Source organism: Aotus nancymaae, unplaced genomic scaffold (genome assembly GCF_030222135.1).
Source record: "Aotus nancymaae isolate 86718 unplaced genomic scaffold, 86718_ANA_hifiasm-v0.15.2.pri h1tg000040l, whole genome shotgun sequence".
Taxonomy (NCBI): Eukaryota; Metazoa; Chordata; class Mammalia; order Primates; family Aotidae; genus Aotus; species Aotus nancymaae.
The window spans coordinates 55,736,828-55,761,988 of record NW_026988454.1 but is presented as its reverse complement, the minus strand read 5'-3'; the positions used below and the strand labels follow the sequence as shown (position 1 = coordinate 55,761,988).

The 25,161-nt window shown below is 42.8% G+C and overlaps 1 protein-coding gene across 1 annotated transcript in view; it reads right to left on the bottom strand.

The window, feature by feature from the left end:
- The window catches only part of TRAF3IP2 (TRAF3 interacting protein 2), an 86,702-nt gene extending 62,760 nt beyond the window's left edge, over nucleotides 1-23,942 (bottom strand). Inside the window, exons 1-2 of the mRNA XM_064360771.1 lie at nucleotides 23,273-23,942; nucleotides 21,720-21,815 (exon numbers count right to left, since the gene is read on the bottom strand). The gene's annotated coding sequence lies outside the window, so the exon portion shown is untranslated. The remainder of the gene's footprint in view (nucleotides 1-21,719; nucleotides 21,816-23,272) is intronic.
- Nucleotides 23,943-25,161: the final 1,219 nt, after the last annotated feature.

Sequence of the window (25,161 nt, the reverse complement as noted above, 5' to 3'; positions counted from 1 at the left end):
AAAAGGTAAAAGCAATAGAGAACAAAAAGGTAGTTTAAATAAGGAAGGGGCATAGGCTGCGAGCTGGGACATGCCTGTGAGCACGTCCAGCATAGATATTTTGGTTAAAGTATGAGGACATAGAATATATTACGTGTCTATAAGCGTGGCATGTTTAACAGTTATACAGATAGGGCTTAACAAAGAGTTATTAGCAAATTTATTCTTTAACAAGAAAGGAAACTTTGAAGGGGAACTTTTTACTTCCCACAAAGCATAACTAGAGACTAATAAAACAACACCCAAATCTTTCTACAGAGTTTTAGGTTCAGTCACCATCAACCAATCTTTTGGTTTTCATTTATTTTCTATTTTTCAGAGGTAGGGTCTTGCTGTGTTGCCCAGGCTAGTCTTGAACTCTTGGGTTCAACCAATTCTCCCACCTCGGCCTCCCAAAGTACTGGGAGATAGGCATGAGCCACCACACCTGGCTAACAAATCTTTTGTTGTTCAAAGTCTTGACTTCAAGAAACTGTCTCTGTGTTGATATAGACGGATACCTGAACAGAGGTGACCCTACCTGCTCTGGGAATCAAGGTTCTGATGCCCACGTGGCCTTACTGAGGTTAGTAGCCCCTTGGCATGATGCTGTGAGAGGGGTGGTTATGTCTCAGTAAGGCCATACTCCAAGCCCAGTTTCTGCTCTGTGTGGCTCAGGGCTGGCCTGCGCCAGGAGAGACTGTTTGGGGATGTTGCTCGTAGTGATGGGCCGTTAGATCTAATCTAAGCCATCTGGGTGTCTCACAGCTCCTGAAACTCATAGCCTTCTGTTTCATAGGCCATGAGTTTTGCCAAAACTTGTCTTAGAAAGGGTGAGTTTTGGTTATGGGTCTGTTGGAACATTTACTAAGCAGGGATTTCCTGCCTGGCACGTGGTCCTGGGGCTTCACTTCAGGTCAGCCACCCCGTGTTCCTGTGCAAAGGCACGGCACTCTCAGGATGATCTGGAAAGCCCCAGGTTCTCCCATTGTCTGGAATTGCCTTTTCCTTTCACAGTCACTTCAAGTGGCCGCAGAACCAGCTCATTTCTGGTAGGACTTTTGAAGTGCCTCACAGCCACCGCACACTCTGATCCCTGCCCTCACTGAATATGGGTGCTGCTCACCTCCTTGCCATTTGGAGAGCCCCTCCCCCACCTCCCTGTTGCTCCCATTCTCCCTATTTGCCCAAAGGGTCACTATCACAATTCCGTTCACATAACATTTTAGGGACAATGGAGGGGGATTACCATTCAGGGCACATCAAGTAAACATTTAAAATGGACTATGAGGCCATTTTAGCAGGATTTCCTGCCTGGCACATGGTTCTGGGGCTTCACTTCAGGTCAGCCAGTGGCTCTCATGTTCCTGTGCAAAGGCACAGGACACCTCACGCCTATAATCCCAGCACTTTGGGAGGCTGAAGCAGGCGGATCACCTGAGGTCAGGAGTTCAAGACCAGCCTGGCCAACATGGTGAAACCCCATCTCTACTAAAAATATAAAATGGACTATGAGATGTTCAAAGCTTCATTGACCATCTTTGCCATGGCCAATATCTCACGGTCATCTTAGGGTCCCTGGATGCCATGGTGCCACCCCTCTTCAGAAACTTCTTTCCCTCCTTTCCTGGCTCTAGACCCATGTTTCAGTACCACCCAGAGGAGACAAGATTGTTGCAACTTTATCAGATAGTACCATCAAATTCTTTTCCTTGGTAGTAATTCTCTCCTTCCTGACCATTGCTGGTCATCTCAATCAATCATGTCCCATCAAGGTAATTCTATAAGCAGCCATCTACCACTGAGATCAATACTATTCCCTAAATGCCAAAATAAGCCATCATTTTATCTTTTTGTAGTGATTTTTTTCTTTGTTACATCATAAATTTCAGGAATATTAAAACAATTAGGAAACAGTTCGGTGGTTTCTCAAAAAGTTAAACATAGAATTATCATATGATTCAGCAATTCAACCTCTGGGTATTTCCCCAAAAGAATTAAAAGCAGGGGCTTGGACAGATATTTGTGCAGTGTATTTATAGTGGCATTGTTCACAATAGCCAAAATGTGGAAACAACACGAACATCCGTCAGAGGATGGGTGGATAAGCAGAACGTGTTTACAGTGGACTATCACTCAGCCTTAAAAAGGAAGTTAGTCTTGGCCAGGAGCGATGGCTCATGCCTGTAGTCTCAGCACTTTGGGAGGCTGAGGTGGAAGGATCACTTGAGGTCAGGATTTCGAGACCAGTCTGGCCTACATGGTGAAACCCTGTCTCTACTAAAAATACAAAAACTAGCTGAGCGTGGTGGTGGGCACCTGTAATCCCAGCTACTAGGGAAGCTGAGGCGAAAGAATCACTTGAACCGGGAGGTGGAGGTTGCAGTGAGCTGAGATTGCGCCATCGCACTCCAGCCTGGACGACAAAAGCAAAACTTCTCAAAAAAAAAAAAAAAAAAGGAAGTTAGTCCTGACACATGCTGCAGGAAGGATGAACCTTGCAGACATTATGCTAAGTAAAATAAGCCAGACACAAAAGGGCTGATATTGCATGATTCCAGTTATATGAAACACCTAGAGTAGTCAAACTCATAGAGACAGAAAGTAGAATAGAGGCTACCAGGGCTGGGGGAGAGAGAACTAGGGAATTATTTGTTTAATGTATACTCAGTGCTATTTGGGATGATCTAAATATTCTGGAGGATGGCAGTGAAGGTTGCACAACAATGTGAATGTACTTAATGCCACTGAGTTGTATACTTGGAAATGATTAAAATGGTAAATTTTATGTTATGTGTATTTTGTCACAATGAAAAAATCTCACAAATTAGGAGCCTTGACTCTTTCATCTTCTATACCCTCAGGTGAGACCCTTCCATGTACATGTCCCTGGAGAGGCCTAGAGGGGGACAGGTGAGGGCTGAGGGCAGGGAGAGCTGGTGACTGCAGCGCAGCTGTGCTGATAAAGCAGGAGAGATTGTTTTTAAGATTCTGCTTCTCTTTGGGATTCAGCATCAACACTTGGCTCACAGGTAAGCCCTCCCTCTGAAGATTCCGAATGTTTTGCTGTTTTCAGTTTTCACCTGTCTTTTGATGGAGTGGAAGCCGGTACCCTCCCTGGGATTAATATTCACAACAAGCAGCAAGCGATTAATTTAACCAGATGAAATTTATTGTGCATTCGCCTTAACTCAAAGCCCGATTCTGCTGGGTGTTTATTTTTCACTGTTGATGCATTGCACATGACAGCCCCTAAGCATCTGAATTGAAAGCACACCATGCCACAGAGGTCCTGCTGCCTCCCTTCCTCTTACCTGACCCCCTGAAATCTAGAGAGCTCTCTGACTTCCACACTATGTCTCAGAAATGCCAACTCTTGACTGCTGGTCTGTAGGAACAGTTGGGATCCAAGAGCTTGTTTAAGATTTGGGTTTCGTGCCTGGCTCATGGAGCTGGTGACTCATTTCATTTCAGGGGGCTTCAGTCAATAAATCTTGACTGGAACCAACAAGCACATCCACCCCCACTTGCCGGCTGCCGCAGAAACAACCAGAGAGGCTGAGTGGCTCTCAGACTGAGCATGAAACACTCTCAGCTGCGTTCAGCCACATTCGGGGTTGCACGTGTGCTACCGGGCACTGTGTGGCTCACCCCACCCCACTCCAAACCCTCTCCTCCCACCTCACCTCGCTTCATCCCACCCCGCTCCCCAGCCCTGCAAAGGGACTATCTAGCGAGGACGCCAAATGTTGGTGTCTAACAAGGCAGAACAAAGGCCCTCGTGCTCATGGAGTTCCATTTGGAGTGCACAACAATTTCAGAGCACAAATGGAAAAAGAAAAAAAAAAGATTTGAAATCTATAGATGGCTTTTATCAAACCAGAACTTGTAGCTCTCGGCTGACAATCAGCCAGTAGCTAAAACCCACGAGGGACGGCTCTGACTCGCAGTTTCTGGCTGACTATTAGCTACCAGCAGCCTTCTGACCCCTTTTCCAGGGAAGTAACAGCTGGCAGCTGACAAAGGCACTGGCAGAGCGGGTAACTTTCACTTCTCTGGGAACAGATCTAAGATTGGCAGGAAATAAGGCATTTAAAATATGACGATTATAAGCATTTTCGCTTGCCTTTTGTTATTATGCTTTTGGAGTTTGGCTCTGATTGCTAAAATGTATTATGTGCTAAGGAGATTTGATGGTATTTTTTGGAGAAGTAGATGTCCCAGCGCTTTCCCTGTCACTAACACCAGCCCAGAAAAAGGTACATTCTATGAGAGTTTTCTGCTTAGCCTTCTTGGAAACAATTCTTAATAACAAACATGATAGACTAATGGCCGTGAGATTGCATGTGCTTAAGTGAAGTGCTGCCGGCTAATTAAAGCACAGCTTTGGCTCATTCGGGGCTGTCGGGCAGGGCCTTCTGAGGTGCTGCAGCAGTTGGGGAGAAAAGTAGAAATTGGGATGAAGTGTAGATGGATTAACCAGCAGTAGATTGGAGAAAGGACAATTTAGCCTAATTTCTCTCTTTTATGTACCATGAAGCCCTCCATTTTTTTTTTTTTTTTTTTTTTTTTTTGTCACAAAGGGCAGAGGTAGGGGGTTTACAATAGGCAGTCCTAGCACAAGAGTCAATGACTGTGACACGGAATAACCACCCTCGATCAAGAGAGTAAGAGGACACAATGCGACAATGCCACACTTACGCCCCTTGGGTCCTAGCTGGTTTGTTGCTGTGACTCCTTTTGCAGGACATAGTACTTTGGGGTTGTAGTCATTACACTCTCTGCAATATTGCTATTTTAATTTTGGTAATAATAATACAATCTGCTTATTATAATGGTTCACGTCTATTGAAAGTTTTAATTAAAATGTAGATGTTCACCGGGTGCAGGGATTCATGCCTGTAATCTCAACATTTTGGGAGGCCGAGGCAGGCGGATCACTTGAGGCCAGGAGTTCGAGATCAGCCTGGCCAATGTGGCAAAACCCCGTCTTTACTAAAAATGCAAAACTCAACTGGGTGTGGGGGTGCATATCTGTAATTCCAGCTACTGAGGAGGCTGAGGCAGAAGAACCTCTTGGACCTGGAAGGCGGAGGTTGCAGTGAGCCAGGATCATGGCACTGCACTCCACCCTGGGTCACAGAGTGAGACTCTGTCTCAAAGCAAAGAAAAACAAATGTAGATGTTCAAGGTAATGTTTGTCCAAAGAGCACCAGAGGGGTGAGGACAAGCACATCAAGTGGCGAGGAGGACAGAGTAATTTATCCAAAAGATCAAAAGGGGTGGACTGGCTGAGTGTGGTGGCTCACGCCTGTAATCCCAGCATTTTGGGAGGCTAAGGTGGGTGGATCACCTGAGGTCAAGAGTTCAAGACCAGCCTGGCCAATATGGTGAAATCCCCGTCTCTACTAAAGATATAAAAATTAGCCAGGCATGGTGGCATGTGCCTGTAGTCCCAACTACTCGGGAGGCTGAGGAAGAAGAATTGCTTGAATCCAGGAGGTGGGGCTGCAGTGAGCCAAGATCGTGCCGCTGCACTCTAGCTTGGGCAACAGAGCGAGATTCTGTCTTAAAAAAAGGGACTGGACTAGCTGGAAGAAGAATGTTTCCATTACAGGCTTAAATGGCACAGATATATGTATTTGACTTAGTAAGCACGGTATTTTCAGAATACTGAATTCTGTTTCTTATATTCTTGCCTAAGAAAAAAAAATTTGATAGGAAAGCTTATTTTTCAAGATGGTGGACTAGGCACATGGGTTTCTCCCACTCCCTCCCAAGGACCCATTAAAATGATAAAAAGTGCATTTTAAAAGGGTATAATACTACAACATGAAGTGAATCGAGAAACAGGAATCAGTAGACTGTGAGAGAAGGAAGATAAGAGAGAGGGCAGTTGATTTTCCAAATAAGTCCTCCTGTACCATTTGTTTTTTAATCATGTAGATATATCACTTTGATATAAAAGATTTTTAAGTTGGAAGGGACCTTTGTTGTCTTGTTCCTACGCAGCTTTTAATTAAGACCACATTTCCGCCATCCTAAAGAGATGATCTGCCATCCTATTTTTAACAACCCCCAGATAAAGGCAACACGACCCCCTCCTGAACTGAGCTGTTTCATTGTCTGATGAGCTTCATGTTTTGATTCAGATTTTCCTTGCAGCCTGAAGGTGATCATGCACACCCAGGAGTAGCCCAGTTCTGTTCCATGAAATAAAACGTCCGGAGCTGTCCTCTTTATGCTTTATATGGCAACACATTTTTATGTGTGAATAAGAAACAAAACAACGAAGTGGGGAACGTACTAAGCTTATCAAAGTACAATAGTTGCCACTTCACCTGAAAAACTAGTGCTTTCATTCTATTTCTGGTGCTGTTAGGCTAACCCTAGGGTGCCAAAGACATTTTGCACTGAAATAAAGAATAACACTTAACAGCTATAGTCAAGCTCATGACAAAACTGTGAAATAGGCAGTTTTTTACTAGGATTTTCCCATCATTCCTGGCTGGGTGCTCTTCCTCTTACTGTCCCCTCACTCAGCTCCAAGGCAACTATTGCTCTCTAGGTGCCAGGAAAACAAACTATTTTACACTAAAGTGTCATTGACTCCCTGTCAGTTCTACTCCAATGACATTTGTGTTCTTTATCAGTCTGCATGCAATCAAGAGAGAGAAACTATACAGTAGTTTGAACAGGGAAAGTGGAATATAAAGAATTACTAGTTCTAAGAGGGGACTAAAGTTACAAAGAATTGATTGGTAAGAAGTAAAAAGAACTCTGGGGAATCCACAGATGGCCGAATAAGACGCAGCTCCGGAAAGCAGCTCCCAGCGAGAGAGACACAGAAACCCAGTGGTCTCCACAATTCCAAAGGAGGTACCAGGTTCATTTTGTGGGTCTGGTTGGACAGTGGGTATAAACCAAATAGGGCAAGTTGAGGCAAGGCGGGGTACTGCTCCACCCAGGAGGTGCATGCAATCAACCAGAGGACCAGCGTATCTCCCCTTCTGGGACTTTAGTTCTAGTTCGGATACAGCGCTCCCCTCAAGCCCTCTACAACCCACAGAACAGGAGATCTTTGCCAGGCTGAAAAGCCTCAGCGAGCTACCTGAACAGGGCAGAATAGCAACTTCAGCCGGCATCGGGGCTGTCAGCATAGACCTAGGTGGAAGCACTGGCTGACTCGAAAGCCAGAAAGCCGGCTGGATGGACCTACCCTCCCCTAGAGGGAAGGGGAACTGAAAACAGGGAAACAGCCCATAAGGCAGGACAGGTTCCCCCCTCAGCCCCCACACAAAGCCCAGTAGACTGAAAAAAACTCTCACACCAGAGTTTCGCACCTAGAGAGCGAAGAGGAACGATCCAGCTTGGCGGTGGGGCGGCGGGGGTGGGGGTGGGGGGGGCAGCCACCATTGCAGAAGCTGCCTAATTTTCCTGAGTAAGTAAAAGTTGCAGCAGCTCCACTAAACCCATGGCGGCCCAGCAGCGCCTCTGCAGGCAAAGGAAAGGCCGCCTCCCCAAGCAACTACCTGAGATCAAAACAACATAAATCCATTGAGATGGGAAAAAACCAGCGCAAGAAGAATGAAACCATCAAAAACCAAAACGCCTCTCCCCCACCACAAGATCACAAATCTTTGCCAGCAAGGGAACAAAGCTGGATAGAGAACGAATTTGACGAATTGACAGAAGCAGGCTTCAGAAGGTGGGTAATAACAAACTTCTCTGAGTTAAAGGTACACGTTCTAACCCAATGCAAAGAAACTAAAAACCTTGGAAAAAGGTTAGATGAAATGCTAACTAGAATAACTAGCTTAGAGAAGAACATAAATGACTTAATGGAGCTGAAAAACACAGCACAAGAACTTCGTGAAGCATACACAGGTTTCAGTAGCCAAATAGATCAACAAAAGAAAGGATATCAGAGACTGAAGATCAACTCAATGAAACAAAATGAGAAGGCACGAAAAGAGAACAGAGTTAAAAGAAATGAACAAGGCCTTCAAGAAACATGGGATTATGTGAAAAGACCTAATCTACGCTTGATCGGTGTACTGGAAGATGACGGGGAGAATGAATCCAACCTGAAAAACACTCTTCAGGATATTATCCAGGAGAACTTCCCCAACCCAGCAAGACAGGCCAACATTCAAATACAGGAAATACAGAGAACACTACAACGATACTCCTCTAGAAGAGCAACCCCAAGGCACATAATCGTCAGATTCACCAGGGTTAAAACGAAGGAAAAAATACTAAGGACAGCCGGAGAGAAAAGTCGGGTCACCCACAAAGGTAAGCACATCAGCCTCGCAGTGGATCTCTCTGCAGAAACCCTACAAGCCAGAAGAGAGTGGGGGCCAATATTCAACATCCTTAAAGAAAAGAATTTTCAAACCAGAATTTCATATCCAGCCAAACTAAGCTGCATAAGTGATGGAGAAATAAAATCCTTTACGGACAAGCAATTGCTGAGAGAATTTGTCACTATCAGACCTGCCCTACAAGAGCTCCTGAGGGAAGCATTAAACACAGAAAGGAAAAACCAGTACCAGCCACTGCAAAAAAGAACCAAATGGCAAAGACCAATGATGCAAAGAAGAAATTATGCCAACCAAAGGGCAAAACAACCAACCAGTAATAAAATGGCAGGATCAAATTCACACATTAAAAATATTAACATTAAATGTAAATGAACTAAATGCCCCAATCAAAAGACACAGACTGGCAAATTGGATAAAAAGCCAAGAACCATCAGTGTGCTATATTCAGGAGACACGTTGCATGTGGAAAGACATACATAGACTCAAAATAAAGGGATGGAAGAAGATTTACCAAGCAAATGGAGAGCAAAAAAAAAGCAGGGGTGGCAATCCCAGTCTCTGATAAAATGGACTTTAAACCAATAAAAATCAAAAGAGACAAAGAAAGGCATTACATAATGGTAAAAGGATCAATATGACAAGAAGAACTATCCATCCTAAATATATATGCACCCAATACAGGAGCATCCGGATACATAAAGCAAGTCCTTAACAACCTACAAAGAGACTTAGACTCCCGCACAATAATAGTGGTAGACTTTAACACTCCACTGTCAATATTAGACAGATCAACGAGACAGAAAAGCAACAAGAATATCCAGGACTTGAACGCAGATCTGGACCAAACAAACTTAATAGACATTTACAGAACTCTCAACCCAAATCCACAGAATAAACATTCTTCTCAGCACCACATCATACTTACTTTAAAATTAACCACATAATTGGAAGTAAATCCCTCCTCAGCAAATGCAAAAGACCAGAAATCATAACAAACAATCTCAGCAGGAGAATTGCTTGAACCCAGGAGGTGGAGGTTGCGGTGAGCTGAGATCGTGCCATTGCACTCCAGTCTGGGTAACAACAGCAAAACTCCGTCTCAAAACAAACAAACAAACAAACAAACAAACAAAAAACAAACAAACAAACAAAAAACAAACAATCTCTCAGACCACAGTGCAATCAAATTAGAACTCAGGATTAAGAAACTAACTCAAAACGACACAACTTCATGGAAACTGAACAACTGGCTCCTGAATGTTGACTGGATAAACAATGAAATGAAGGCAGAGATAAAGATGTTCTTTGAAACTAACAAGAACAAAGACACAACATACCAGAATCTCTGGGACACATTTAAAGCAGTGTCTAGAGGGAAATTCACAGCAATAAATGCCCACATGAGGAGCAAGGAAATGTCTAAAATCGACACCCTATCATCAAAATTGAAGGAGCTAGAGGAGCAAGATCAAAAAAAACTCAAAATCTAGCAGAAGACAAGAAACAACTAAGATCAGAGCCAAACTGAAGGAGGTAGAGACACAAAAAACCCTTCAAAAAATCAACAAATCCAGGAGCTGGTATTTTGAAAAGATCAACAAAATAGATAGACTGCTAACCAGACTAATAAAAAAGAAAAGAGAGAAGAATCAAACAGATGTAATAAAAAACAATAAAGGAGACATCACCACCAATTCCACAGAAATACAAACTACCATTAGAGATTACTGCAAACAACTCTTTGCACACAAACCAGTAAATCTGGAAGAAATGGATAAATTACTGGACACTTGCACTCTCACAAGACTAAACCAGGAGGAAGTTGAAACCCTGAGTAGACCAATAACAAGGGCTGAAGTTGAGGCAGCAATTAATAGACTACTAACTAAAAGAAGCCCAGGTCCAGACAGGTTTACAGCCGAATTCTACCAGATGTACAAAGAGGAGGTGGTACCATTCCTTCTGAAACTATTCCAAACAATACAAAAAGAGGGAATCCTCCCCAATTCATTTTATGAGACCAACATCATCCTAATACCAAAACTGGGCAGAGACGCAACTGAAAAAAAACCTCCAGGCCAATATCCATGATGAACATCGATGCAAAAATCTTCAATAAAATACTGGCAAACAGAATGCAACAGCAAATCAAAAAGCTTATTCATCATGATCAAGTAGGCTTCATCCTGGGGACGCAAGGCTGGTTCAACATACGCAAGTCTATAAACGTAATCCATCACATAAACAGAACCAAAGACAAAAACCACAAGATTATCTCAATAGATGCAGAGAAGGTCTTTGACAAAATTCAACAGCCCTTTATGCTAAAAACCCTCAATAAACTAGGTATTGATGGAACATATCACAAAATAATAAAAGCTATTTATGACAAACCCATAGCCAATATCATACTTAACAGACAAAAACTGGAAGCATTCCCTTTGAAATCTGGCACAAGACAAGGATGCCCTCTCTCACCACTCCTATTCAATGCAGTATTGGAAGTTCTGGCCAGAGCAATCAGGCAAGAAAAAGAAATAAAGGGTATTCAATTAGGAAAGGAGAAAATCAAATTGTCTCTATTTGCAGACGATATGATTGTATATTTAGAAGAAGATCCCATTGTCTCAGCCCAAAATCTCCTGAAACTGATAAGCAAATTCAGCAAAGTCTCAGGATACAAAATCAATGTGCAAAAATTGCAAGCATTTCTATACACCAATAACAGATAAACAGAGCCAAATCAAAAGTGAACTCCCATTCACAATAGCTACAAAGAGAATAAAATACCTAGGAATAAAACTAACAAAGGATGTAAAGGACCTCTTCAAGGAGAACTACAAACCACTGCTCAATGAAATAAGAGAGGACACAAACAGATGGAAAAACATTCCATGCTCATGGTTGGGAAGAATCAACATCATGAAAATGGCCATACTGCCCAAAGTAATTTATAGATTCAACACTATCCCCATCAAGCTTCCAATGAGCTTGTTCACAGAACTGGAAGAAACCACTTCAAACTTCATATGGAACCAAAAGAGAGCCTGCATAATCAAAACAATCCTAAGCAAAAAGAACAATGCTGGAGGCATCAAGCTGCCTGACTTCAAACTATACTACAAGGCTACAGTAATCAAAACAGCATGGTACTGGTATCAAAACAGATAGATAGACCAATGGAACAGAACAGAGGCCTCAGAAGCAATACTACACATCTACAATCATCTGATGTTTGACAAACCTGAGAAAAACAAGCAATGAGGAAAGATTCCCTGTTTAATAAATGGTGTTGGGAAAACTGGCTAGCCATGTGCAGAAAGCAGGAACTGGACCCCTTCCTGATACCTTACACTAAAATTAACTCCAGATGGATGAAGATCTAAACATAAGACCTAACACCATAAAAATCCTAGAAGAAAACCCAGGCAGAACCATTCAGGACATAGGCATAGGCAAGGACTTCATGGCTAAAACACCAAAAGCAATGGCAACAAAAGCCAAAATAGACAAATGGGGTCTAATTAAACTCCAGAGCTTCTGTACAACAAAGGGAACAATCATTAGAGTGAACCAGCATCCAACAAAATAGGAAAAAATTTTTGCAATCTACCCATCTGACAAAGGGCTAATATCCAGAATCTACAAAGAACTAAAACAGATTTACAAGAAAAAAACAAGCCCATTCAAAAGTGGACAAAGGATACGAACAGACACTTTACAAAAGAAGACATCTATGAGGCCAACAAACATATGAAAAAATGCTCATGATCACTGGTCATTAGAGAAATGCAAATCAAAACTACATTGAGATACCATTTCATACCAGTTGTAATGGCGATCATTAAAAAATCTGGAAATAGATGCTGGAGAGGATGTAGAGAAATAGGAACACTTTTACACTGTTGGTGGGAGTGCAAATTAGTGCAATGATTGTGGAAGACAGTGTGGCAATTTCTCAAGGACCTAGAAATAGAAATACAATTTGACCCAGCAATCCCGTTACTGGGCATATATCCAAAGAATTATAAATTGTTCTATTATAAAGACACATGCACACGTATGTTCATTGAGGCACTGTTTACAATAGCAAAGACCTGGAACCTACCCAAATGTCCATCAACAATAGACTGGATAAAGAAAATGTGGGCACATGTACGCCATGGAATACTACACAGCCATAAAAAAACAATGATTTTGTGTCCTTCATAGGGACATGGATGAATCTGGAAACCATCATTCTCAGCAAACTGACACAAGAACAGAAAATCAAACACTGCATGGTATCACTCATAGGCAAGTGTTGAACAATTAGAACATGTGGACACAGGGAGGGGAACATCACACACTGTGGTCAGTTGGAGGGACTAAGGGAGAGACAGTGGGAGGTGGGGAGGGTGGGGAGGGATAATGTGGGGAGAAATACCAGATATAGGTGATGGGGAGAGGAAGGCAGCAAACCACCTTGCCATGTGTGTACCTATGCAACAATCCTGCATGATCTGCACATGTACCCCAGAATCTAAAGTACAATGACAAAAAAAAAAAAGAACTGTGAAGAATATCAGAATGGCAGCTACAAGGAGCAGCCACTACTTTTAGAGCTGAGATAGAAGCCGAGGAAGAGGCTTCCTGGGGCTGAGATCCAGACTTTGTTGAAGAGGGCTCAGATGTGGCACAGGGGATGACAGAGAGGACTCTGGGATACTGGACTGATGAAACTTCCTAGAAATCCACCCTCTAGGGTGTCAAGAAAAGCTAATCACAGGAAGATACTGTACCGGATACATTCTGCTACAAAACCATCTAAGGTGAGGGAAGTGTTCAGGAAGCTGCTGGCCACTGGGTACCTCTGGTCACCATGCATTATAGGAGCCAGGCACAGGAGAAGCAGCCTATGCCACAGAAGCCTGCTAAGCTTCAGGTGTCTGCCAAGCAAGCATAAGGGAAACAGGACAGAAACCCCTTCCTCCTGCAGTGTCTCCGCAGACTCCTCTACTGAAGCCCCAAACCACAGTGTATATTTAAATGACCAAATATATATATACACAGCTTAACATTATGCCAGCTGCAAGAGAAAAATATTTGAAGGGCACAGCTCCATTTTTGAAGAACATGCAATGAATGGTGAATTTAAAGTCAAGAGGCCACAAATTTATAACTAGCACATACTGTAAAAGAGAAAGAAAAGATCAAGACAATATTGAACCCAATGGGATGAATTTCTAATGGTAAAGTTCCAGAATACATTGGCTAGTGAAGGTATTTTGGAGAAGAGCTTTCTAAGGGTTCACAAATTCCACTATGTAGATGGCATAAATGTATATCATAACTGATAGGATTGTTAAATGCTGCTTCAAGGCAGGAAAGGGATGCCGTCAGACCTTGAGCTCTTAGTTCACTTTCACCTCCATTACTAGGTGTGTCTAGGACTGACTAGTTGCCACCAATTCCATTTCTGCTTTCAGGCACACGAAGAGACAATATTCCCCAGACCGCTTGCTTCTAGGTGGGCATGCAACAAGTTTTGGTCAATGGAATTTGAGCAAAAGTAATAAATGCCATTTCCAGATCTGGTCCCTAAAACATCCCCTTTGACCACCAGTTCACTGATGGCCAGATGAACGTAGGGGATCCAGTAGAAGACTCCAAAGGAGCTTTCAGGGATGGTGGTGCCCTAAGGTGAAAAAAGACTGAGTTATAGCTTAGAGGAGAGATACTCAGGAGAGCTGCTCAAACCACATTGCACTAGAGTATGACTGAATTGTGTTAAGCCTCTGATACTTCTGGGATTTTGTTACTGCACCTAGTGTTAATTACCCTGACTGATACACTGTGCAAATTAAGAGCCTAGGACAGTCTCCTTCTTAAGCTTAAATAGCAGAGAGATAGTACCCATTATTCCTTTAGTTTGAGCTTGTCAGAATGAGGAAGCTAGATCATATATTCTCTTTGGTTCTATGTCTCTTAAGTGAGGTATGTCTGAATCCCAAAGTAATTTTCCATGGCCCAGTGTGGAGGGCAAAGCATGGCAAACCGGTCACTGCACTGAATAGACAAAGACGCTCTGAAAATAAAACATCAGGGCATGTTCTTCTTTTGCTTCTGGGAATTAGCTATTTGTATAAAGAGGCTTGACATGGAGGCACACAATAGAATGCATAAGTGACAGAAGGGACCACATTCCCCACCAAAGCCCAGCCCCTGCTCTGTCAGGTAGCTCCACCCTGGTCCACACCGTTTGCCCACTGGAAGAACTTCCAAGGTCTGGGCTGAACTCTTTTCTCTATTGTTCACTGATGAGCAGAAACAGACTTGGTCACATATCGTGCAAATATTTTTAAAGTGCATTATTTTTTCATATTTAAATTATATTAAATGTATATTTACATAAAATATGTGTATTAAATGACTATATACACACACATTTCCCTCTTCAGATAGCCCCATTTTCCCCTTCAGATAACCCCCCAATATATATGTACTTTTGTGGGGTATGTATGAGTGAAAAAGGAAAGATATGGCACATGGGTTTGCTTCCATGTCAAACCAAGTGAGATCTACTTCTGCGGCCTCCTCTGATTTCATGGCTGTCAGGCTATAAAGCCAACCGGAGAACACCTCTGAGACCTCAGCTGGGGAGAAGCTATCCCCTGACCTCTGTGATTCAAGACCCTCTGGAGAACTGCCCTGACCTTCAGACAGTTTCTTTATGTGACGCCCATGGGGTTAGCACAGATCTCCTGAAGGTCTGCATCCTGTGATCCAACACCTCGTGAGTAAATCACTTTTAACAGCAGCATGGCACATATAAAGTTTATGGAGGATGGATGTAAATTTGGGTCTGGAAAAAGCACTGTTCCCTGTGGTGACAGGCAGCTGGGCTGGTGCGCTCAAACACCCCCTTTATTGGATCACAAATGATATCAGCTGGAGGCCTTACTAGCCCCTGACAGAACACACAAAACAAGGATCTGCAGACTGAGAGAGAGAGAGAAAGAGAGAGAGAGAGAGAGAGAGAGTTCCACAATGGCACCTAGCATCCCAAATCCAAACTCGGAGCTGCTTTTCCTACTGTGAAGTGTGCTCAGTATAGGAAATCTATGACACTGAGGGCAGCACCCTCTAACTCCAAGCAGATACCTTTTTGGAGGTTTTAATGAACTCCAGAGAAACCAGGGTTAGAAAGAAGGAGGCTGGAGGGGGGACGTGAGCGAGAGAAAGAGAAAGAGAGAATTTGATTCTCTGTCTATTGGCACATGAATACATGGCTCTACTTTAGAATTCTGTTTTGGGATGGAGGATCTCCAAAAGAACTCACTAAATCGAACGTCTTTAGGGGCTTTTTACACTGAAATCAATACCAGTGCCCCCACTCCCGACGTGCCACAGGATGTGCCACAGGACCCACATCTTCAGCTTTGTCTTTGACTCAGTGAGATTGCACAGGTTGGCATGTGTGCACAAAAGGGGCCCTGAAGTCTACAGGGTTAAGGACTTCTCACACACTGAAGTCCCAAACCACAGAAGCCTTGACAGATTTCCTTGTGGCACCTGCCAGGCTGCCCATGTTATAAATCATTCCTTTCCAGGAAAGAGTAGATGTTGGCCTTGGACGCCTGAAGGCGAGGCTGTGTGGGGGTGGTGGGGGTGGGGTTTGGAGGAAGGGAGTGTTATCTTGAGGAAATGCAAAGTGGTGCTTCTGGGTTAGACCTGGAGCATCTCTGAAAAAGCCAGGGCAGCAGGGGTCCCCACAGAAGCCAGCCCAATAAAGGCAATGCTGTGGACCCAATACGGCCTCAGAGAAAGCCGAGGGCCATCTGGGGCAGTGGCCCCTGTTCTTGTGAAGACCTATTGCAATACTAATGTGGCTTTGGCTCCTTCAATCTTGAGAACAGAGAGGGCAAAGTGCTTCAAGGAGTGATTTATGGCCAGAAAGGTTTCTGCAGAAATCGAGCCCTGTGGGTAGAGGCAGCACAGTGCAGAGGTGAGGAGGGTGGGTTCCGGTACCGGGCTCTCTGCGCTCAATTCTGGCTTCTCCACTTATTAGCCATGACCTTAGGCAAGCCACTCAGACACCTTTCCCAGTTCTCCCAACTATGAAATGAGGATAAGAGGCCTTAATGTGAATAACTGGGTAGAACAGAACCTGGCATATACAGAGGAACTTAGTAATCTAAGCAGTACATAGAGGAAGACAAAAGAGGAGATCAAAGTCCCTCTGCTCCGCGACACTTGTGGCTGCCTGATGCTTCCTAAACAGAGAAATGCTAAGGGCAGGCACAAGGGCCAGGCGCATAAACAGAAATGCAGAATTCACCCTTCCCTGGATTCCTCCCTTTTATACAGGGAAGAACTCTGTGCAGGGAGTCGAAGGACTTGCTTTTCATCTCAGCCTTGTCACAGCGACCACAGACTACACACATCCAGTCTTTCAGCCTTCCATTTATGCATAGACTCCTGCAGCAGTGGGGTGAGGTCTTGAAGTTAATCTAGTCCATATTCATTATGTGGATAATAGCAGTAACAACTGCTGTGTCAGCATTTATTAAGAGTTTCTTGTGTTAGACACCAGACCTGTGTTATAAGTGCTTTATGAAAATTGGCTCCACATTACCTTCTGATATGAGTTAGTATTCTTATAGCCATTTTACAGATGAGAAAACTGAGGAAGAGAGAAGTTAAATGCCAAATTTTATACATATTATCTCATAAAATTAATGTACATGAGACAGGTATTTTGATTTACACATGAAAAACTAAGGCTCAGAGAAGTTTAACATTCTACCAGACCCTTAAGGAGGGAGGAGATTTATATTAAGTTTGTATAAATTTTCTCTTGAGTAGTTTCTATTTTATTTTTTGTTGAGAAATAATTTCTAATCAGTAATGTGCACTAGTCTTAATTAAGTGTATAGCTCAGTGGATTTTTACTTATATATATACCAATGTAACCACTAAGCTGATCAAGATTTAGAACATTTTCTTCCTTCTAGAAGGTTCTCCCGTGTCCCCTCCCAATGCCTACCTCTGGACCCTAGGATAATCACTAGCTTGACTTCTGTCACCATTGATTAGTTCTGTTTGTTTTGGCCTTCATACAAATGGAATCAGACAGAATGTACTCTTCTGTGTCTCCTGCTTTCTGTGTCTCAAATTATAATTCATCCATGTTATGACTTGTACAATAGTTCGTTCCTTTTTACTGCTGTGTAATATATTCCACAGTATGAATTTGTGCACAATTCATTGACTCATTCTTCTGTTTCCAAACCTTTGGATTGTTTCCAGCGTTGGACCGTTATGAATATACTTGTTCTGAATATTCACGTACAAGTCTTTTTGTAAGCATATGTACTATTTTCTCTTGGATGTATACCTAGGAGTGGAGTTGATGGGACACAGGGTAGTAAGTATATGCTTAACTTTGCCAGTTTTCCAAAGCGGTGAGAGAAATTTATACTCCCACTGAAAATGAATGACCTTGTAGCTGCTCCACATCCTTGTCAAGCAAGGTCATGCCTTTTGCTGTCAGCCATTCAGTGCTATCCCAATGTGATTTTAATTTGCATTTCCTGGATGAATAATGTTGTTGAGCATCTTTTTCTATGTTTATTGCCCAGGAAGATATCCTCTTTTGTGAAGGGCCTCTTCAAGTCTTTTGCCCATTTTTAAATGAATTGTCCTTTTCTTATAGATTTATAGTTCTTAATATACTCTGGGTATGAGTATTTTGTAAGAAATATGTATCACAAATATCTTGCCAAGACTGTAACTTACCTATTCACTTGCTTAATGATGTTTTTGATTAACATACATTCTTATTTTTGAAAGGGTCCAGTTTAACATGTTTCACTTTTATGGTGAAATATTTTAAAGAAATCTCTGTCTACTCCAAGGACATGAAGAATTCAACTGTTTTCCTCTAGAGGCCTATTGTTTTATCCTTTGCATTTAAGAATATGACCCATGTAAAATAAGCGTGAAAGTTTTTTTTCTTTTAACATGGGTATGTAAATGACTTGACACCATATATTGAAAAGACTGTTTTCCTATTGGATTGCAGTGGTGCCTTTGTTGTAAATCAAACGACTATATATATGTGTTGGGTCTATTTCCAGAGTCTTTATTCTGTTCCATTGGTCTATGTGTTTACCCTTGTTTCAATAGTACTGTTTCTTTCTTTTTTCTTTTTTCTTTTTTTGAAATGGAGTCTCCCTCTGTCGCCCAGATTGAGGTGCAGTGGCACAAACTTGGCTCACTGTAACCTCAGCCTTCCGGTCAAGCAATTCTCCCTGCCTCACCCTCCCTAGTAGCTGGGATTACAGGCATGTGTCTCCACACCTGGCTAATTTTTGTATTTTTAGTAGAGATGGGGTTTCGCCATATTAGCCAGGCTGGTATTGAACACTTGACCTCAGGTGATCTGCCCGCCTTGGCTTCCCAAAGTGTTGGGATTACAAGTGTGAGCCACCGTGCCTGGACAATAGTACTTTGTCTTACAGTTTTGTGACGAATCTTCAAATCTGGTAGTATAAGTCTTCTGACTTAGTTATTCTTCAAAACAGTTTTGGCTAAGTCCTTTGCATTTCCTTATAAATGTAAGAATCTTGTCAATTTTTACAAAAACTGCTGGGACTTTGACTCTATAGGTCAATTTAGAGAGGACTGACATCTGAATAGTATAAAGTGTTATAATCCATGAAGGTGGAATATCTCTTCTCAGTTATATAGTCTGATGGCAATAATTTGGGTAAAACTTTAGTTATTTTCAAATGGTTAAGGTAGAGTTCTGTATGATCCAGTAATTCTATCCCATATACCAAAGAGAACTGAAAACATATGTCTACACTGAAACTTGTACATGAATGTTCACAGCAGCATTATTCATAATAGACAAAATGTGGAAATAAATGTCCATCAACTAATGAATGGATAAATAAAATATGGCATATCCATACAATGGAATATTATTAGGCAATAAAAAAGGAGTACTGATACCTGCTACAACATAGATAAACTTTGAAAACACTGTGCTAAGTGAAAGAAGCCAGTCACAAGTGACTACATATTGTATGATTTCATTTAAATAAAATCTCCAGAATAGGCAAATCCATAGAAACAAAATGGATTAGTGTTTGCCTAGGATTAGGGAGAGGGGAGGGGATTGGGGCAGTGATGGCTAAGAGGTGTGGTGTTTCTTTTAGGGCAATGAAAATGTTTTAAAATTGATTGTGGTGATGGTTGCATAACTCTGTGAATATACCAAAAGTCGTTAAATTGTACAATTTTAATGAGTGAATTGTATGTGAATTCTCTCTCAATAAAGCTGTTTTAAAAAGTTTTAAAGTAATTTTATTCATAATCTATTTTTATGGTATGAATTACATATCTCTCCCCTGCCCCACACAAATTCATATAATGAAGCTCTAACCTCCAATACCTCAGAATGTGACTGTTTTTTGGAGATAAGGCCTGTAAAGAGGTCCGTCATTAAGTTAAAACCAGGCCTTTGGGGTGAGCCTTAATCCAATCTGACCTGTGTCTGCCCTTGTAAGAAGAGGAGATTAGGAGAGACATACACTGGGGATGTGTGTGATCAGAGGCAAGTCCACCTGAGGGAGGACACAGGGAGAAGATGGCCATCTTTAAGCCAAGAGGTGAGGCCTTAGGAGAAACCAACCTGCTGACACCTTGATCTTGGACTTGAAGCTTCCAGAACTGTGAGAGATCTCTGTTATTTAAGCCACCCAGTCTGTGGTACTTTGTTATGGCAGTCCTAGCAAACCAAAACACCAATGTTGATTTTTGTATTCTTCAATGCCACATTTAGTCAAACTCTAACAGTACAGAAACTTCCCACGTCTACAGAGAAGTCAAACCAGGCCATGTTTTCAGCACAGGAAGAGATTTTTAAATTTGTATTATTATTTTTTAAGTTGCCAAAGTAAAGAGTTGTTTCTTTAGAAAACATTTCGATGGTAAGCATCACCTCGGAATTCCTGAGGTTGTTTTCTTTTTCTTTAAAAAATTCTAGACAAATGAGATTCTCTAAATTGGATGGGGTTTGGGGGGAGGGGATTAAAGATAATTACTGAAAAAAAAATTTAACTACTCAGTATTGTCAATAATTCGCAAGATAAAAATTCTCAAGCTGAATCTCATAAAGTAATTATGATAAAAATCTTTGAATCTGTTTAATTTAAAAACATGTTTCTATATATATTAATGCTTTATAGTTCAATAAAAAGTTCAAAAATAACATGAAAATAGATAAAATTACTGGAAGACACCATGAACCTATTTTTAAGTTGTACTTTTAAAAATTTAAATCTTTTAAGGAACTATGGTAATTACTGTTTTTTTTTTTCTTTTGGAATAAAATATTGAGAAATAAGTGAATCTCTTTAAATTCTAATTATGAATGAACACAAAGGAAGGTGTGAATGGCATATTGACAAGAGCACACGAGGGAATCATGACTTGGTTTTCTAACTTAGGGAATGTGTGTTTCTTAGGAAAACTGAAGAGCTGTGCTGCTGCAAAGCAGTTTTGAAATCTACTTAATAAACTCGATATTATAAATAGACCTTTGACTTCTGGCCAGGTGCAGTGACTCATGCCTGAAATCCCAACGCTTTGGGAGGCCAAGGCGGGCAGATGACTTGAAGTCAGGAGTTTGAGATCAGCCTGGCCAACACGGTGAAACCCCATCTCTACTAAAAATACAAAAATTAGCCAGGCATGGTGGTGCATGCCTGTAATCCCAGCTACTCGGGAGGCTGAGGCAGGAGAATTGCCTGTACTCAGGAGGCGTTGGTTGCACTGAGGCGAGATCGCACCACTGCACTCCAGCTTGGGCAACAGAGTTAGATGCTGTGCCAAAAAAAAAGACATTTGACTTCTATTGATTTCTTCTAAACCAAATATTAAAGTTGACTTCTAACACTCATTTTTGGAGAGGATCATTTCAACGCAACCATGAGGAAGAGTAACTCTGTATTTGGCAATTTCCCCAATGTCACAGAAGCAGAGGTTCAAACCAAGTCTTCTTTCTGGCACCAAAGCCTGTGCCCTTCACCACTATGGTAGATGGGATTGAAAGACTTGGTCCTGACTCTTCACTCCCCTTTGTCATAACATAGCAGAGCCCACCCTCAAAGGGTGGTATAGGCCCGACCCATTGATGTGTGCTTGGTCACATGACTTGACTGGCCAATGGAATTTGAGACATCATGATGCAGTCAGTGGTCTTAAGAGTTTGAAAGGCTTGGCTTAGCTCTGAGGGCTTCTGTGATAGCCATAAGACATGAATTTCCCAGGAAGCCACTGCCCCCTTCAGCCTGGGCCCAGAATAAACACTGTGAAACAGACCTGAACTTGACCTGAAGCCTGTAGCCAAGTTCCGCAGCGGGCAAATTGGAACTCTGAGCCTGGAGTCCAGTCAAGTACAGCAGCATGCTGGTCTACCTGCAGACCCATGGGAAAAAAATCCAACTTGTCATTTTAAGCCATTAAGTTTTGGAATAATTTCTCTAAGCCTAGTGTTATTGTACCAATAGTCAACTGATACACCACTATTTGACATATTCAAAATATGGTCCTTGGACACTGGTATCAAAATCATCTGGCACTTATTAATAATGAAGATTATAGGAAGATGATTACTTATTTGCACTAAGCAGTTTAATGGAACAAGTCAGCAGGAGACACTAAATTTAAGAATGTATTAAAATTAATATTGAAGCAGTTCAATTTCTAGATATTTCTCCAAGGGAAATCCTTACAGATGTCCATAAAAAGGGCAAGGAAGTAATGTTGTTTGTACACTGAATATCTGGAAATAACCTGAATACCCATCAACAGAAGAATGGTTAAATGAATGATGCCATTTCCACCTTATGGCATACTACTAAGTATTATTTGTTAAACAGAAGCGAGAAAAATTCTCTGAGTCATACTGTTTGGTGAAAAGTCAAGGTGCAGAACAATACGTGCAGTAAGATTTCATTTATGTAAAGAAAAAGCACATCTATGTAAATGTATTTAAAAAGATTATACTTACACAAACCAAGTTGCTAAGTGATTATCTTTGGGAAGGTATGATGTTGAGAAGTTGGGGGGTGGTCATTGCTTTATCTGTAGTGTTTATTGTTTTTACACTGACTAGGTTGTACACATATATTACTTATGCCATTAAGAAGAAAAATATTATGTATTTTTATACATAGGCTGAATGTAGTGGCTCATGCCTGTAATCCCAGCACTTTGGGAGGCCAAGGTGGGAGGACTGCTTGACAACCTGGGCAACATAGTGAGACCCTGTCTTTACAAAAAATTAAAAAAATTAAAATTAACCAGGCATGGTTGTGTGCGTCTGTAGCCTCAGCTACTCGGGAGGCTGAGGTGGGAGGATCACTTGAGCCCAGGTGACAGAGGCTGCAGTGAGCTGTGATTGCGCCACTGCACTCCAACCTAGGTGACAGAGCAAGACCCTGTCTCTAAAAAATTTTAAAAATTTAGAAAAATGTAGATTTTTAGGTTTCACCACAAATCAGAAGAGTCTAGGAATCTGCGGTTAACTAAATTTTCAGTCCCTGTCTTCTCACTTGCCCGACTCAGCAGCAAGCGCAGGAGGAAGCAGTCAGCCAGGGGAAGAGCTGGAAATGTGATGCCACCTGGGCGAAAGACACACTGCAGGATTTCCCCTGTGTGGGGGAGGTGGAGGAGAATTCTGCCTGAAGGTTTTCCGTTTTAAGAAAGGCAAAGGAGGGGCCCGACGGGTGATTATCACCTGTAATCCCAGCACTTTGGTAGGCTGAGGAGGACAGATCACAAGGTCAGGGGATTGAGACTATCCTGGCCAACATGGTGAAACTCCGTCTCTACTAAAAATACAAAAAGTTAGCCAAGCATGGTGGACGTACCTGTAGTTTCAGCTACTCAGGAGGCTGAGGAGGGAGAATCGCTTGAACTCAGGAGGCAGAGGTTACAGTGAGCCAATATTGTGCCCCTGCACTCCAGCCTGGGTGACAGAGCAAGACTCTGTTTCAAAAGAAAAAAAAGAAAGCCAAATGAGCTTCTAGAACCATTCGGCAGCTGGAGAAAGTCCCGGTTAATGGCTAGGATGTCCTCTATAGGGCATTGTCATCCCATCCTGGTCCCATCCCACCCCTGGGGGAATATATCTGAATCTTGGAAGGGTAAGAGGAGGTACTTGAGATAGTTGCATTTATCAGAAGAGGGCATGAGAATCGAGGTGGGGCATCCCGAAGTGTGGCCAGCCTAGGGAGAGGGCGCTGGACACCGTTTCATGTGGAGACAGTCTGAAAAAGATGAGGTAGGGGACAGGAATAAAGCCAGTGGGAGTTTTCCGTATATTTTTTGAACAGTTTCATCTATGAAACCAGGGCCTTGCCCTGAAAAACAGTCCCTCGTGCCCTGTAAGTCTGTGATCTTCTGGGACTCTCTGCTGTAGGTCAGGCTCATCAAACCCAACAGGGTGGTGGCACCTCCTGGAAGTGCTGATGTGAAGGCCCAGGACTTCACATCAAATCAAGTAGAAGAAGAGCCATGAGCTGGGCACACTCACCTGCCATGATGGGAGTCAGGTCCCCAAATCCCCAGTCCAGGTTCGTGGCTGTTCCCAGGACACTCCTCACAGGTCACAAGTCCCTGTTGTATCAGGGACTTACTTTCTTAGCAGTTGAGTCTTGCCAAGCCCACCTGACCTGCCTGGTTGGCTTCTCCAACAGCTGAAAGCCCCATGCAGAGGCTGCCCTGCTGCCTTCCCTGGAGGGGAGGATCTGCAGCCGTGCCCTGGAGTGTCTGCTCGCCAGCCCCTTCCGTGTGCCTCCTCGCCAGCAGACTAGGAGACAGTTGACAGGCCTGCCCAGACCAGAGTTGAGGGCAGGAGCCTTCCATGGCTGGGCCACTGGAGCTGGGGCAAGAGGGACTGAAAAGAAACCCAAAGTATGCGATGCAATTGCTGTGCTGCCACAAGTTTCCAGCAGGAGGAAAGTGAGAGGAGAAAAGGGCAGGACTGAATGCTGTATTCCCCCAGATTCCTAGCTGGAATCCTAACGCCCCGCCACCGCCCATGATGGTATTAGGAGGTGGGGCTCTTGGGAGGTGATTAGGTCATGAGAGCAAAGCCCTTGTGAATGGGAGTAGTGCCCCTATAAAAGGGACCCCAGAGAGCTCCCTCTTCCCTTCCACCATGGGAGGACACAGACAAAGGCACCATCTATGAACCAGGAAGCACGCCCACACCAGATACCAAACCTGCTGGTGCCTTGATCTTGGACTGCCCAGCCTCCAGAGCTGTAAGAAATAAATTTCTAGCTAGGTGTGATGGCTCACACCTATAATCCCAGCTACTTGTGAGGCTGAGGCAGGAGAATCACTTTAGGCCAGGCGTTTGAGAACAGCCCGGGCAACACAGTGAGACCCCATCTCTAATAAGGTAGTAACAGGCTGTGCGTGGTGTCTCATGCCTATACTCCCAGCACTTTGGGAGGCTGAGGTGGGTGGATCATCTGAGGTCAGGAGTTCGAGACCAGCCTGGCCAATGTGGTGAAACCCTGTCTCTACTAAAAATACAAAAAATTGGCTGGGTGTGATGGCACATGCCTATAATCCCAGCTGGGGAGGCTGAGGCAGGGGAATTGCTTGAACCTGGGAGGCAGAGGTTGCAGTGAGCCAAGAACGCACTACTGCACTCCAGCCTAAGTGACAGAGTGAGACTCTGTCTTAAAAAAAAGGTAAAAACAACAACAAAAAAATTCTCTGGTTTTTAAGCCACCCAGTCTATGGT